Source organism: Crocuta crocuta, unplaced genomic scaffold (genome assembly GCF_008692635.1).
Source record: "Crocuta crocuta isolate KB4526 unplaced genomic scaffold, BGI_CrCroc_1.0 scaffold283, whole genome shotgun sequence".
Classification (NCBI taxonomy): domain Eukaryota; kingdom Metazoa; phylum Chordata; class Mammalia; order Carnivora; family Hyaenidae; genus Crocuta; species Crocuta crocuta.
Genome location: NW_027529346.1, coordinates 646,571 through 663,671, shown reverse-complemented (window position 1 = coordinate 663,671; position 17,101 = coordinate 646,571). Strand labels below are relative to the sequence as shown.

At 34.9% G+C, this 17,101-nt stretch overlaps 1 long non-coding RNA gene across 1 annotated transcript in view; it reads left to right on the top strand.

Annotated features, from left to right (window-relative positions):
* Positions 1-17,101, top strand: part of LOC144226899 (uncharacterized) — a 240,550-nt gene that overhangs the window by 146,010 nt on the left and 77,439 nt on the right. Inside the window, exon 4 of the long non-coding RNA XR_013333771.1 lies at positions 6,523-6,576. This is a non-coding gene — a long non-coding RNA (uncharacterized LOC144226899). The remainder of the gene's footprint in view (positions 1-6,522; positions 6,577-17,101) is intronic.

Here is a 17,101-nt window from a genome sequence, read left to right as displayed (position 1 = left end):
ATTTGAAAATGGTAATAAATGACACTATCCTCATACCCAAATTTGTGAAAAATTGATTGACAAATATATTAGTAACATAGTTGGAGGCCCAAATATTGGCTTTGTTTATAAGAGCAAGTTTGGGGACTATGGGACTCAGATCTTCAGACAAGTGAGCTTGTTAACATTTTTACCCAGGATTAGGTTGCATACCCTAGGCAGGCATTGGACTGGACAGCTGTATGCCTCTCTCCTAGGACCTATCCCATGACACTTACTGTACAGAGGGACAAAGAAGTCCATGGCACATATTACGTGCCCAGGATGATCCCTGAAACAAAAGTCTGGAGGGGCTGCCTGAGCCAAACATGCTTAGCTTATTCTCCCCAGCGCATCACTCACTGAAGTCAGTCAGTGGCTTAGAGTAAATAAGATGGAGAGAGAGACCAGAATCACTATTTTAAAGAATGTCCCTCTGCCTAATGCTTCTTGCTATTTTCTCTCTCCTTCATTAACTCTAGTATTTTGCCTGTGACTCTCACTGTGCTTCATCCCTACTCTTCATGCAGCGATCTGAACTCATAATCCACCCACCTAACCATTCATACCCTCAAGCATATCATAAGCACACACAATTTCACCTCCGAAATCACTAACTGAGGCATTCCACCTCTGCAAATAACTTCCTTCTCGTACATATGTTGCTCATCCTCATTGACTCATCCACCACATTCATCTTTTCTAAAGTTTAAAATCCATGATACCCTCCAGCCTTCACCCCCTCTCCTCTTCACTGCATAACCAACATCACATCATTTCAAACACTATCTTACAAATTTACCCCTTTACAGGGGTAAAGGACTTTTTAGTTAAAGTAACGTATCAATTAAAACAAAATGAAAACAAAAGTCACAAAGCCCCTAATGTGTTAATAAGTCATCTTATTCATTATTGGTATTTAATTCTCACTTTTTAATAAATATTTGTTTACTCTCATACCTTTATTTATTTAGTTTATATTTTGAGGACACAGTTGGCCATAATCATTGATCCTGAAATCTGGTAATCTTCGCAACTCAAAACTTCCTGTTGAGACACCCAGAATTGATCTATGGTAGAGGAATAAATGTTATACTAGAAATTCAGGTTATATTCATGAAGTCAGGAAACATTAAATTCAAGTTCCCCCACTTTCTAAGTTCTATTTTGTATTCAGTAGAGCCTTCCAGGTGATAGTCTACTAATAGGCCTTGACCCATGCCATATAAAGTTATGAAATAGTAGTTTACTATATTATATGACAACAAAATATATCCTCTCCCCAACTCTGCAAGGTCATTGGATGTTTTGACTTCTATTCTCTACACATAATTCTCAAAAATGGTCCAGATGAAGGTAGGAGAAATCATAGGGCTTGCATTATCTATTTATCTTCTCTTTGAGCTAACATTTCCCCACTTTCTAACGTCCAGTTGTGGGAACAATTACTTCGTGAAGTCTGACAATTTTTTAGGTTATTAATGGTGGGGCCACACATATAGACTGTATGACACCCTCTGAGAAGAAAACAGAATTCAGAATTCAAGCTTGTACCTTTTTATCCCTTTAATCATCTATAATATCATACAAGCTAGATATCCCCAATCCCTTTTATAACCAAGGAAAATCAGGCTATGAATTTATAACTTGAATAAGGAAAATGTAGTAAGTAATAAGAAGACAGGATTTGAAACCATATTGCTACACTGAGTATATTTAATGCTATTTATGTATTTAATGATTTATTTTTATTAATAATTTTATAGCATGGAGACACTAGGAAAGGCACTATATATCTTTAGTCATTTAAACCCAAGAATGAGATGGAAAATATATTTTAAATAATTGTTTTATTAATTATGCTAACTTTTAGTAAAAATCTATTCAAATTCTTCTATTTCAAATCTACATGTACTATCAATCAGCCTCTGGTTCCAAACTAGAGACATTTTACAGTAATTCATAAGTGTCATCCTGGTTTTAATATATGTCTTGATATTTATCATAAGGTATTTGATTTTTATCCCCCAACAGTAACTATGGGTAAAGCTGGGGGGCACTAATGCATTTCTTGAAAAACATAATATTCAACAATTGGGATGAACTCTTCAGTTCATATGTTTTGAAGATTTCATCTTTATGCCACTAAACATAAAAATCAATATTCATTCCTTGAAATAAAGTTTCATCTTGGTTAGAGACTACTATGACATTCCTTTCCCAGATTTTTAATGTCTGCCCAGTAGAGGTATGTTAACTGAATCTTTCTTGTCAGTTATGTACATGATGGATTAAGGCTTCCATGTATAATAGAATTCCCTAAGTAGAAATTTGTTTATTTTATTCAATCATTATGTATTTCTTGGCTTCACATTCTCAGATATGAATGCTTTAATGTCTGTTCCACCCCCAAATGAAACCCACGTCTAATGTGACAATAATAGATTATAGTTTGTGTCATTACATTCACCAATCAAAAATAACAAGTGTATAATGGTGATGTCTTATACCACAATGAATACAGATAAGATTCAAAAACGAAGATACTCAGAGAGAAATATAATTCTAATGCTATCACGTCTTAATAATACATACAATGAGAATAACCAAAATAAGACCAAGTAAAGTGTAAACCTAATGGATCTATGTTTATTCTAGATTTTTTTCTATTGTAGTACACCATTATCTTCACATGCATAAATAGATTCATATATGTCTGACCATGTCCTTGGCACAGCTAATGTTTGATCTTATTTTTCAACTTGTAAGCTAAACATGATGTTATGATGATGAGGGTGAGGAGGCAGACAACAATACCACTAGTAACATGAACACCATTTATTAAATGACAGCAGTGCCCTAGACCCTGAATTTAATACTTAATTTTTCTAATTAAGTCAAGCATTGCACATTTCAAAGTACCTCACATAAAAACTACCTATTGGATTTTGTTTTAATACTAATGCCTTGATCTTACCCATCAGTGAATCTGATTAGTGGTATAAGAACTGGCTTTAATAATATATTAGAATATTTCTATCTTGGGGCACCTAGGTGGCTCAGTCAGTTAAGAGTCTTGACACTTGGTTTTGGCTCAGGTCATTATCTTATTGTCCTTTGAGTTTGAGCACTGTTTTGGACTCTGGGCTGAAGGTGTAGGGCCTGCTTGGGATTCTCTCTCTCTCTCTCTCTCTCTCTCTCTTTTAAAATAAATAATTTTTAAAAATAAAATGTTTCTGTCTTCACAAGTGGTTTTAATATATGCAAATGATAAGATCTTCTATTCTAAACAGTGCTGCTGCCAAATAGGATTTTAAAGGTTATATTGTCCTTTTTTCCCCCTTTTGCAATATATATGGTTTGTCGATTCTGATAGTATGCAGATAATCTGGGTCTTCTGTATTTATATTATGTAAAATTGCATTTTAAATAAAAAAATGTGTTCACTATTCATAAATCATAGTTCAAACTGTGAAAAAAGAAAAATTCTTATATTAAAAATATAACAACGTAGAGGTTAAATTTAAGCATACATTAAAAATTAAAAGTAAAAAAGTAAAGCCCAGAAAACCAGAGTATAGTCAAAATATGAACTAAGAAAAGCAAATGTCATGGAAAAGTGAGATGAAATGCAATTATTTGTATATTTTATATCAAAGATTCATAATTTCAGAAGGAAATTCAAGACCCTTTAAAATAATGATAACTGGAATACATGTGGTTTTTGAAAAGCATTTTCAAGTTGTTTTGGAATAAAAGCAAACCTTTCAAGTTTACTGCACAGATTTAAAACTCATGAGTCAAATAAAAAGAAATTATCATTCATTCTGCATGATACAGTTTTCAAAGACAAACTACCGTAAGGAGAAACTAGCAATCACTCTGGGGGGAGCAAGGACTGAATTCCAGAATACTCTGGTGTCACCATCTTCAAATAAGTACACTTAACCATGAAGCACAACAATAACCAGCTACTTCCAAACCATTAAACCAAGGAAAATTTAATTTTACATAGATGCCTCTATCAAGATACGATAATGAAAATGAGCATTAGTTGCTGTACCCAAGACCTACTTCACTGGCATGTCTTATTTCAACCCTGTTACCGAATTCAGCTTCATGCTTATTAATAAACACTGACTTATCATTTTATGCAGCATCTATAATAGAAAACTTTCAAAATAAACCAATACTTCTAACCATCTAATATTATTTGCATAAGTTTTGAATTTTTTTACTGACTCTGTTGACTTCCAGGCAAGATGGCAGTGTAAATGCAGGGCTCCAATGATGACCCTCTCAAATTTTAATTAAAGTACCCAATCAAATGGAAAAATTGTGCATTTTCCCTAAATATATGGGTCTGAAACTCAGAAGAGAATGAGCAGGAAAAACAAAGTTGGCACTCATTAGCATTTTAATGGAACTGAAACCAAGGAAGTAAAGTTATGAATTGATACAGAGATGTCAAGTAAGATATGTGCCCACCAGATTTAGCAACAACAGTGTAAGGAGTGACATTGTAAACAGTTTGGTAAAGGGGCAGGGTAGTAAAAGGATGTTAGAGTGGAGATTTATGGCTGCAAAGGAAAGCAGCTCATTCTGGAGCAGAAATGGGATTCAAGGTCAGTCTGAGGAACTTATTTTTAACTTGCTTTATTTTTTGAGGACAGGAAAAACTTGAACATATTAAAAACTGAAGAAGAGAGAGGAGGTTGAAGCTGAAGAAAAGAGATTTTGGAGGAGGATCCCTGAGGAAATACAAAGAGGAGATGAGAATCCAGGGCATGGATACAGATGCTGTCATTACAGAGGAGGAAGGACAGAATAGCTATGACTGTTTATGAGCTAGATAACATAATCTCAGAATATTTAAAATAAAAATTTTGGAAGTCCTAAGAAAATTGATAGAAACCTTATGGTAGTAGGACATTGGAAATGGTTTTATCAGTTCTGGAGCTATCAAATAGGTGAAATAAATAAATGCAGAGAGGAGCTTAAAAAAATCAGAATAAATGTTGCTTAAGGAAAGATGAATTGTCTTCTGTTATTCTCAACCATTTTCTTACATCATCACAAAAAATTAGACTATTGCTAGTGTTTTGTTAAATTGGACACGACTGATTCCCCTAACATGTTTAGGAAGGATACAAGGATAACACAAACCCTAAATGACCCACCTATTCTCATGGCTTTAAACACTCAAAGACAATGGCTTCACATTGTTATCTCCTTAGTTCAACCTGGTTTCTGACCTCGAGGTATTATATACAAATAACTTCTTGACATTGGCACTCTGATATCTCATTGTAACACAGCTCCCGTAAAGTGTTGATCCGTTCCCCCAATCCTGCTTCTCCATAACCCTTTTTCATTAAAATCCCCATAGTCTGCCTCAAATGTAAGCCAGAAACCTGGAAACATCTTTTGACCATTCCTCTCCTTCTTCCCACATTAACCTTATTACCAAGTCCTGCTGATTTTACTTTAAATATACACGTGTCAAAGCTTCTGTTTCTCTCCATTTTGACTGCCCTACATCAAGCCACTATCACCTTTCAGCTGGACACTACCGCTTCCTTCTTGTTCATTGTTTTCCTTTTGCACATGCTAATCCATTCTCCACAGAGAAGCCTGAAGAATCTTTTGATAATGCAGATCTCTTCATGCCCCACTGCATAAACTCCATCAAGGCAATACCTCCTATTGCATTTAAAATAAAATCCAAATGAGTTAATATTGCCTGGAGTTTCTGTGTGTGGCTCCAATGTTATATTACACTGCTATTATCGCTTACTCTATTTACTCCTTCCACTAGCCTGTAGGCCCTAGGGAGTGCAGAGTTTATGTTTATTTTATCCATTATTATACACATGTAGTGTCTAGCAGTGTCTGGCACAGAGAAGTAATCATAAATATTGAATGATTAAATAAGTGTATGGTTCATTGCTCTTAGGATACAATCTCTTCCAAGCAACTAGAAAGAGAAGTCATCTCCAAGGCCTGCTGCTGCCCTGTCATGAAGGACCCATCAAAAGGCATTAGGCATTAGGGCAAAGGATCTGGCTCTCTTGTTTATTTTTCCACATTTGCTTGCCGATGTGCTCTGGGCTAGTTTTTCCTCCTTGCCTGAATATGGCATTGGAACTGGAGAGAGATGAGAAGGACTGATAATTAAGAAAACATAGCCCACTATTGGTTTTGTTTGGTTTAGGCTCTAAGCTACAACTAATCCAAGTTTTCCACCACATAGCCTAGTTCATAGGGTCTCTACATAGGGTTTAGGTCCACCGATAGAGATCCACACATTTAGGACTCCAGCAGGGCACCAAGGACATTAGAAGGTTTAAGGTGACTTGAATGCCCACTACATAGGCAAAGAGGTTTGGGAAACTTCAGGCCCCATTGGTACAAAAGCATTTAAATGTGGCTACCTACTACACACTCTTCCTCTCTTTCTTCTCCAGGCTCTCACCCATTTCTTTTCTTTTTTTTTTTCCACAGTAACTCACAGTGGATATTCGAGAAGAGGAAAACCACACATTAACCTGCTCCCAGGTATAGGATAATGAAAAAATTGGCTTCCATTTCCTTAAGTGCATAGACAGCACTCATTTGAGAAATATCATTTTCTATTCTGGGCATATGTACATGTACCATCCTAGTAAAGGATATAACTTCCTACTCCGTCCACCCTACCAGTAGGAAAATTGAACGGGGTGCAGCAAAACTGAAACAAAAGAATTGAAGTTTCATGTGCTGAATGTTTATGTCCTGCTACACAATGTTCACTTTCTGGCTCTGCTCACTATTTTCTAATACTAGAATAAGTTATTACCCTTTTTTATTCATTGTCCATTTCAATCAGAATTTTGGGTGAAGGCTTATTAAATGTGTTAGCATAAATCACAATCGTGATACAGGCACTTGCAGAATCATATTTTTTAAGAAGGAAATTCAATTAACTCTACATTTTGTGCATTTCCCATGTCATTACATGTTCCTTAAGGCATGATTTTTAATGCCTTTATAATATTCCCATACTTGAAAGTATAATGATTTATTTAGCATTCTTATGGTATTGGTTATTTCAAGTTGCTTCCAATTTTGTACTATTATAAATAATTCTGCTGTGAATATCATGGTACATAAGTCTATGTCCACATCTCTGTTTATTTACCTGACACATTTCTAAAAGCAGATTTACTATGTCAATGGCCATTAATACATATTACCAAATGGCTTTTCAAAAACTTGGCATTTATTTAAAACCCAACCAAGAGTTTATGTCAGGAATATTATAATTCATATAATTGCTTACATGACAGTCCATTTTAACCATATCTTTATTATTAATTTATCTTTATACTTTTGGAGATTATTTGTTGATGCCCTTAAGCCTTTTTTTTCTATTAGTATGTTATAATTTTTTATATTAGTACATTGTACCTTGTAGTAGTTCTTGGTATATAAAAAATATTAATCATATTTGGTCTTATTTGTTTTTTCTAGTTGTTAGCTTTATGATGTTTATGATTACTTCTATACAGAATTATTTTCTTTTATAAATTTAGTCAAATGTATTTATCTTTTTGCTCATGATTTGTTTTGCTTATTAAAATACATCAAGACTTACTGTATATGAACCATTACATTTGTATCATTGTTTGGCAACTCTGTAATTTTACATCTGTTTAATCCATTTAGAATTTCTTTTTTGTTATGTGTGTACCATGAGCATTGTAGTAGGTAGAGTTCTCCAAAGATGTAGAACCAATAAGATATATACAGAGACAGAGAGAAAGAGAGAGTGAGTTGAGGGAGAACGTATTTTAAGGATTGGTTTGGACAATTGTGGGGGATGGCAAGTCTTACATTTATAAGGCCGGATGGCAGGGCGGATATTTACTTAGGTAATTGTTAATGTAGTCCTGAGTCCAAAATCTGAAAAGTGGGCCAGCAGTCTGGAAACTTAGGCATAATTTCTCATTAGCAAGAGACAGATTCTAACAGTCTACCATTGTGATTTCAGCAATGTTAGTGACAGTAATTAGGGAGCGTTAGCTATAATGGCTGACAGCTCCAGCAGTTACAATATGGTGCACCCATATGACTTGCCAACATTGTCTTTAGCGAGTGTGAGCTTATTTCCAGCCCAGGGATGATAGGAGCTTTCTCTTCTCTGGGTAGCATTCTCTTCCTGTTTTGCACCTTCAGCCCAAGACAATAGTAATTTCTTCATAAACATACCCTCCCCGTTTTGCATTACAGCCCAGGGTTTATAGAAGCTTCCTAATCTCAAGGTAAGGTATTGTTTTCTCTTTTGTTCCTCCAAATTTTTCAAAAATTTTGTGTGAATTCCCTATATTCCTTTTCTATTTGAAATGGTTTATAAGGGAAGTATTATCCAAAGCACAGGAACAGTTACAGCATCCATTTCATATATAGCCATTAACAATAATAGTTACTTACAGAAAGAATAACTGAGTGTGGCTAAATGTATTAATCAAGGAAAACAACATACTCGGCTACACTGTCAGAAAAGGAAGCCTTCATAATTTCCACTCATTAGCATGGTAAGCCTGCTATGGAGCCTCAGCAGTTGTGTGTTTTCAAATTATTTCTTTGCCCAAAAAGGCTTTCTCTTAAGGTTATTGTTCTTACTCAACCATTATATACAGGAGGTTTTTATTCCACCACCATTTTCCCACTTCGTAATCTGAGTCATGGGTGCATAAGTGTTTGCTATGTTATATTGCTATTTAAATTCTACATACATATTTAATAGATTCTTATATATATAATACTTTTTCATTGAAATACATGGAAAAAAACAAAGTAATTGCTAAGGCTTTCAATAATTGCAGAGATTTTAAAAGTACACAACTTTTTATTGACAGGTACATTTTTGAGAAAAACTCTACTTATATTGGGTATGTATAGTGCTTCAAAAAACAAAGTCAGGCATGTTTTTTAATTAATTAACTTATTTTAGAGAGAGAGGGAGAGACAGAATCCCAAGCAGCTCAGAGCGTGATGCGGGACTCTAACTCATTAACCATGAGATCATGACCTGAGCAGAAGTTGAATGCTTAACAGACTGAGCCATCCACACACTCCAAAGCCAGGCATATTTTTATTTATAAAACTATTATTCTCATGGTCTCTATAAACACTTATAAAAATGAAAGCATCTAAGAAGTCAAAATATGGAGCCAGAGATTATTATGGGAATAAAAGTCAACAAAGAACTCAATGGAAAACACATAGCTTACCTACAGAATATGGAACATAACATTGCTTCTTGGCCTTTTGGCTAAGATCAAGTGCAGAATATGGAACATAACAGAGATTGTACCAATTTTACTTAAATTTAACTGCCACATACAGCTGACATCTGGATTGGCATTTAGAGATGCCCCCAATCTCTACCAACCTAACAGTGCTTCAGCAATCCTCCATCCAATCTGGGGATTCTGGGGGTTACTAATGAGTTTTACCATACCATTTCCTACTAATCTGTGACTTTTCTCTCTATCTACTTCAGATCTTCTCTTCTAATTCTCTCTGAGTATTCTAAGCAGTCTAGAGCAATCAAAACTACAGCATGGAGTCTGTTTTCTGTTTGCTTGTTTGTTTTACTATATAGGATGGAAGAGCAGAGGGACAGAGAGAGAGAGACAGAGAGAGAGATTCTTCTCAGAAAATCTGGGCTACTTTACAGTGATTATCAGAAGGAAGGAAGCATCTCTACATTCACTTCTTTTACCCACCTGCTCCTCACACTGAAAACCCCATTCACAAATACCTCCTTTGGGTAGACTTACAGGCAGGTCTCCTTAACCTATAAAAATATGAGGTGGCCAATAATTAACATATTAAGTTTGAGCTAATTATAGAATTGCCAAATGAAGCCATAATCTGAAAGAATGCAGTTTATATGGAGCTATTGGGTAGAAATGTAGATTAAAATTTTAAATAAATAATGAACCATTAAGGTATATATTCTGAGATTGTAAAGTTATAAAATTATTATCATTAAATTTAATGAAAGAAAAATGAAAAGATTACTTAGAGAACGTATATAAGAAACCATTAGCTGAAGAATTGAGGTTAGAATGACTGAATTTAGCTCCTGAGATGAGATTATCACTTTGTAACATTTAAGTATCTTTTCAAGAGGCTGTGTTCTCTACATGACAGGTAAAATGCTAATCTGGGAGAAATGTGAAGTATTAAAGTATATTTAAGCATGTTTATTTTATATTTCAAAATTATTTAAATTATTTTTAGAGTATCTCTTATATGTATGATGAATTTTACATGTGTATATGTGTGTGTCAGTGTATGTGTGTTGCCTGAGTGTGTATTTGTGTTTGTATATGATTGTATGTCTAGAGATGTGTTTGTAAGTGTATATATGTATATGTGTCTGTGTGGGTCCCTATGTATATCTGTGTTTCTGTGTGTCATGCACATGCTCATGTATGAGTGTTATAAGTCTGAATTTATATTTATTTGTATGTATATATTCATGGCTTTGTGAGTTTGAGTGTGTCATATATGCATTTGTATTTCCATTTGCAAGTAAGGTCCAAGTTTGCATGTTTTGTATGTTTTCACATGAGTACAAGAATAAACGTCAGGAAGCATCCTTCATGTCACCTTCTCCTGACTTACATGTGAGATTCTCAGAGCTAACTTATACTGACTTTCCATAAGGCTTTACAAAATGCTTACATTACTTACCCACTAAGGAACCAACCAGAGCAGCTCAGAATAAGGAGGACTTTTAAATAGAAAATGAAAGCTCAACGGAAGCTAAATTCTATAATGTCAAATTCTCAGAAACAGAGAAATTAACAAAATACTACATTTTTTGCTATTACTGAAATGAATCCACATCTCATTATTAACTCTCTTGAAGCTTATAAGGTAAAATGAGAGACGTTTTAACTTGTGGTGAGCATAGCATAAAATGTAGACTTGTGGAATCATGATGTTGTACACCTGAAAGTAATGTGCCATTGTGTGTCAACTCTATTTCAATTAAAAGAAAAGAGAGAAAGAGATATAAGATTATTCTCGCAGAAACTAAAAGCCAGTTGCATTCAACATATCATCATCATCATGATCATTATATAATTTTCAATTTAGTTTGTATAGAACTTTTAAGTGAGAAAGGTGTATTTAACACTTCTCTTGTGCCAAGTGGAGAAGTGTGTTTTCTGGGGAATTCTAGCCATTCACTTTTTCCCAAGGGACTTTGCAGAATGCCTTTAATTACCTTAGTTCATTCATATCCAGTATCTAATGTACAACTCTGTGAACAGAAACCTAATTTTATCATCATAATGAAAATGCCTTCATCTTTCTTTCAAAGGCATGCCCACATTATCCACAGTTGATGAGTGATACATAAAACCTGAATAAAAATCTATAAAACAAAAGTCAAATTAGCATGTATTGCAGAACATTTATGTACAAGAAAAGGCTGTTCACACCCAGTAGCTAGAACCACACAGAGATCTAGACTAATTGTAAGTCCTAATGAACAAATAAACCAAACACAGTTAGATGTTTAACTGAATCAAATATCTAAAGTAATTAGGCTGAGAAGTACACACTGCCCATTTAATAATGAATATGTTCTTGTCAGTGGAATGAAAATTTTAAAAAAACACTTTTTACCCAGAGTTTATGTTAACATCAGAAATGATATTGTTAACATACATTTGCTAATAATTATCATCACCAAGAGTTAGAATTTTTCTTGTTTCTCTTTGCTTCCTTTTCACTGGCATATGCATTTTATAGATGTGTTAATTCAATCATGCTGAAAATCTGGCTTTCTGTCTGGGTATCCATTTTCTGTTCAAGGTATCTGTATATTCCTGTCTATTTGCAATATATGCTTCTTGTGTTCAGCTTAACTCTTGGAGGGAAACTTTAATTTCTCATTTTGTAATTCTTAGGGAGTATCTCACTCTAACTTGCAGGTCTGGCATGTTTGAGTCTTGGGTTTATGAAAGGTTTTGGTCTGTATCTACCCTATTTTATCCATTGGAATGTTGAAGTTTGGGATTAGCATTTCTGTAGTATGTATGCATGTCTGTGTCTCAGATGGTTTTCAGCCCTCTGGGATAGGAAGTAAAGATAATCTCATTCAGTTCTGAATCTCTACCATCAGTGACTTACCTAACACATTTTGCTGATTAATTCTGTACTGTCTATCTGAGTACCAAGGAAGGAAGAGTGAACATTCATTGCTAAAGTGAAGAAAGCATATTTTTGGGGTAAAAATTAGAATGAGGGCAGAACTTCCAGAATGACAGAATAAAAAGATTTATAGATCCTCTCTGCAGCAGTAAAACAACAACTGAACCAAAGAATACTATTTTTAAAAATAATAATATTTTAAGTCTTTGCAAATTGTCCTATGAGGAAACAGCAAATGGAGAAACGTTCTTTGAGGAAAATATGCTAATCCCAGTAGGACCAGTGTGAATCTGTGACATTTGAGCCATAATCTGCTTCCTCCTCTGCTTCACAGAACTGTTTTATGAAAACCATGCTGGGCATTCTATTCTGTGCAAATGCAGCCAAGAAGAGAGGTTCCCTGTCCCCCAAGCTCCAAGCCTAGAGCTATGCTTTCATTCTGGAAGAGGAGAACACTAGTGTTCCTCATCTCTCCTGTTCTGTATTCTAGAAGCTCTATTCCAGGCAGGTACAGCCAAGAGGATCAGAGCTGCCTCCTCAGGTAGGGAAGCTGAGAATAAAAGGCCAACAGTTACCTTTGCCCCACTCTGCTCTCAGAGTAGAAGTTCTACTCTGGGAAAGACAAGCCTGGAAGAGGGAGGATTGACATGCCTTCCATGACCACTCATAGAACGGGAGTGTCACTTCAGGAAAAGTGACCCGCCACCTCCAGTTCTGGTGCAGGGGCACAGGGATTCTGCCCAAGGGGGAAGGCAAGCAATTTAAATGAAGAGCTCCAGGGCTCGGCCTGAGGGGGATGGACATTATTTGAAGCAGATTGTGGAGAATACCTTGCCTAAGGGTATTCTTAAAAGTCAGTTTAAAAAGGATGTAGCTCCAGGACACAAGCAAATATCAAAGCAGCTAGAAGTGTAATAGAGGGAAGCAGGGAAAGATATAGCCTGTAAAAGTTTTTTGGGGATTATAGTAAAATCTAGAGTTTAAAAGATATTCGACATTATTATTGATGGAGAAATGCAATCAAAATCACAGTAAAATATTACTAATACTCAGATGGCTGCAATCAAATAGGGAGACAATAACAAGTGTTGGCAAGGCTGTAAAGAAATGTGAACCCTCATCTATTGCTGGTAGGACTATTAAACAATGAATACACATCGGAAAACAGTTTGGCAATTCTTCTAAATGTTGAATATCAATTTACCATATGACCCATGAATTCTACTCCTAGGTATATGTCCAAGAGAAATGCAAAAGTAGTGCACAAAACTTCATACACAGATGTTCATAGTAGCATTATTTATATTACCCCCAAAGTGGAAACAATCCAAATGTCCATCAACTGGTTAATGGCTAAACAGAGGTTGATACATACATAAAATGAAATATTATTCAGCAATAAAAAGAAATGAAGCTCTGATACATGGCTACAGCATAGGTGGAACTCCAAAACATTACACTAAGTGAAAGAAACCAATCACAAAAAATGCCACATATGTATGATTCCATTTATATAAAATGTCCAGAATAGGCACATCTATACGTACCAAATGCAGATCACTGAATAGCTCAGGAGTTGTTGAGGGGAAATAAAGAGTGACAGCTAATGGGTACAGGGTTTCTTTTGGAAGATTGAAAATGTTCTAAATTACATTATGGGATGATTGTACAGAGCTGTGAAGAGACTAAAAATTACCTAAATTTTATATGTTAAATGGTAAATATTATAATATGTGAATTATCTCTTAATTAAGCAGTTGAGAGAGAAGCAGAAAGAAATTGGGATGAGTTGTAGTGAGATGTCCAGGTAATATAGGCAAAGAATTGTTAATTTGAACAGTGAGGCTCATTTGTCTAAGTGTAAAGCAAGATTAAACATGTATAAATCCTATGTATTTTTTTTTTGCAAATCATCATTCACTCACCCAAAATAGATCTTTTGTGGCACAAGATTTCTCTTTACAATATACAGTTCCAGTGGTCAGTTATTCAAAGGGATTTAATATAGTCTCTCTCTCTCTATATATATATATAAGGTATTATTTATATGTCTACTTATCTGCCCTTACCATACTTATCTTTTGATTTTCATTGTGATAAATAAAATATATCTATTTGTTTTTTAATGTTTGTTTATTTTTATTTTGAGAGAGAGAACAGGAGAGGAGCAGAGAGAGAGGGAGAGAGAGAACCCAAGAGAGAATCCCAAGGTTTGGTGCTGTTAGCCTCGAGCCCCACATGGGGCTTGATCTCACTAACCATGAGATAATGACCTGAGCCGAGATCATGATCTGAGCCGAAATCAAGAGTTGGAAACTTAATGTACTGTACTGACTGAGCCACCCAGGCTCCCTGTATCTATTTTTTTAAGGAAAACATCAGTTTTCTGCATATATTCCACATATATCTTTTTCACTCTCATAAACATATTGCAGTGAACATCCGTGTATACAGTTCTGTCAATTATTAGTACTTTATGATGTATCCCTAGCAGTAGTATGGCTAAACAAGCGATTCTTTTTTCAGAAAGATTGTGCCAGTGAAAAACATCCTTATTTCCATCCTTATTTCTCTGCATCACTGCAGGAAATGAACAGCAGAAGAGTGCAAAAGAACTTGATGGTTTTCTGTAAGGCTGATGGAGCTGTCCCATCACCACTTGCACCGTCGTCTAAGACAGATAAAAGTAGCAAATGGAAATTACAGTTACAACATGAGCTTAAATTTGTCCTCCTTTCCAAACTGGAAAACTTTAGGCTAATAATTACTGAGGAATTTTATGATTTTGTGTTTAGTTTGGGTAAGGTGCTTCAACGTAGTGACTTTTTTTTTTAAGTTTTTATTTTAAGAGAGTCTGTGAGCTGGAGAGGGGCAGAGAGAGAAGGAGACACAGAAATCAAAGCAGTCTCTACTCTCTGAGCTGTCAGTGCAGAGACAGACGTGGGGCTCGAACCTACAAACTGCAAGATCATGACCTGAGCTGAAGTCAGATGCTCAACAGACTGAGCCACCCAGATGCCTCTCAATGTAGTGATTCTTGACTGAAAGAACTACAGCTGACATACCTGACTGTATGCAAATCTTGTAGTCCTGCTGATAAGTTTGGAAAGTTTAATGACTCTGTGCTCTAAAATCAGAGGTGGAAAGTTTAATGCTATGAGACTCAGCCACAACACAGCTATGTAATTTTTTTTTATGTTTATTTGTTTATTTGAGGAGAGAGAGAGAGAGAGAGAATCCCAAGGAGGCTCTGCGCTGTCAGTGCAGAGCCCAATGCAGGGCTTGAACTCATGAACCATGAGATTAGGACCTGAGCTGAAATCAAGACAGACACTTAAGTGACTGAGCCACCCAGGCGCCCCACAGCTATGTGATTTAAACATGAAACATAGTGCCAGTCAATGCCTAAAGTATATACTTCTAATAAATGTAATTTTCTGCATTTGTTATCTTTAAGGATAAAAAGAACAATTTAGAGGGCCATTTTAAGTGCATTTTTGTTTTAATGGTTACATAGAGCTATTAATTTATAGACATGTGGAAATATGTGGAAATAACCTTCTGATAATGGAACATTATTCTTCTTTTTAAAACTTACCCTGGATGTGAAATTTCTAGGTATTTTAATTCTACCAATTTTGTTTGCACTGTATATCACAGCACTTAAAATGCCATAGTGAAAAATTGATAATAGAACAAATAGTGGCAAAAGTAAAGATATAGAAAATATGGGAACAAAAGAGTAGCTTTTTTGGAAGTTGTCTACTTGCTATTTTGCTATAAGGAATTACACCCAAGGAAAACAATAGCCAAAAGCCTAATATCTGAAATACAAACTCTTTTAAATCATAAACATTATGTTTATAGGGGCTAGAACCTTTCACTTGTTAGATTGCATGAAAAACATTGGTGTTGCTACTTATTTTTAGAGAAATAATGTGGTATTTATGGTTATAGGTTGCAACATTTTCAATTCTAAATCAATGTACTATATTTCACTTTTCATACTTTTATTTTAACCTGTCAAGACATAATGACTAGGCAAAATTATTAAAACAACAGCAACCTCATGATTGACTGTTAATATATTAGAGAAAGAAGCAGGCTGTCTTGTTTTTCATTGATTTTTAACTCTGTAAAGATAAATAGTGGAGGGACTAATAGTGTGTGTGTGTGTGTGTGTGTGTGTGTATTTAGGCAACTCAGGCATGAAGTTTTTATAATTACATGATAACCTAATTTATGTTCAAACAAAGAGGTGTTGGGAACATATACATAATTAGTTTCACAAGAAGTCATTTTTGAATATAAAATTGAAGCATATTCTTTGTTAGGGATTGAACAGTCAAGAAAAACTTTGAAAGTATTGCTATTTCTGACTTGGGATCCTATCCTGACCCTCACTTCCCACTTCTTCCACTGATTTATACAACGCCATGTTTTCAATTCTCCCACACAAATTGATGAGAAAACAAAATGAAAACTTGTAGTACAAAACAATGATATGAATTGATAAAATATGAGTCCACTGCCAGCAGATATATAAGCACATGTTATTCCAGGATATGGATAGATTTAGCAAATTTGTTGAATTTGATAGAGTGGTAGAAGATTTTTTAAATTTCCAACATTCAAACAATACTAAAATCAGTTGAAAGGTACAATACCTAAGCATTTCCAAGTTGTAATTTCCTTGAAAATGGAAAAGACAAAATAAATAATACTTTGCATTTGAAAGACTGATGAAGCCATGCTGGATAAGAATGAAAAAAAGGGGAAATAAAAACTCGGAAACAGAAAAAGAGAGAAATCAAACACTAATACAAAAAAAATACAAAAATAGCATAAACAAAGCTTGCAGGGG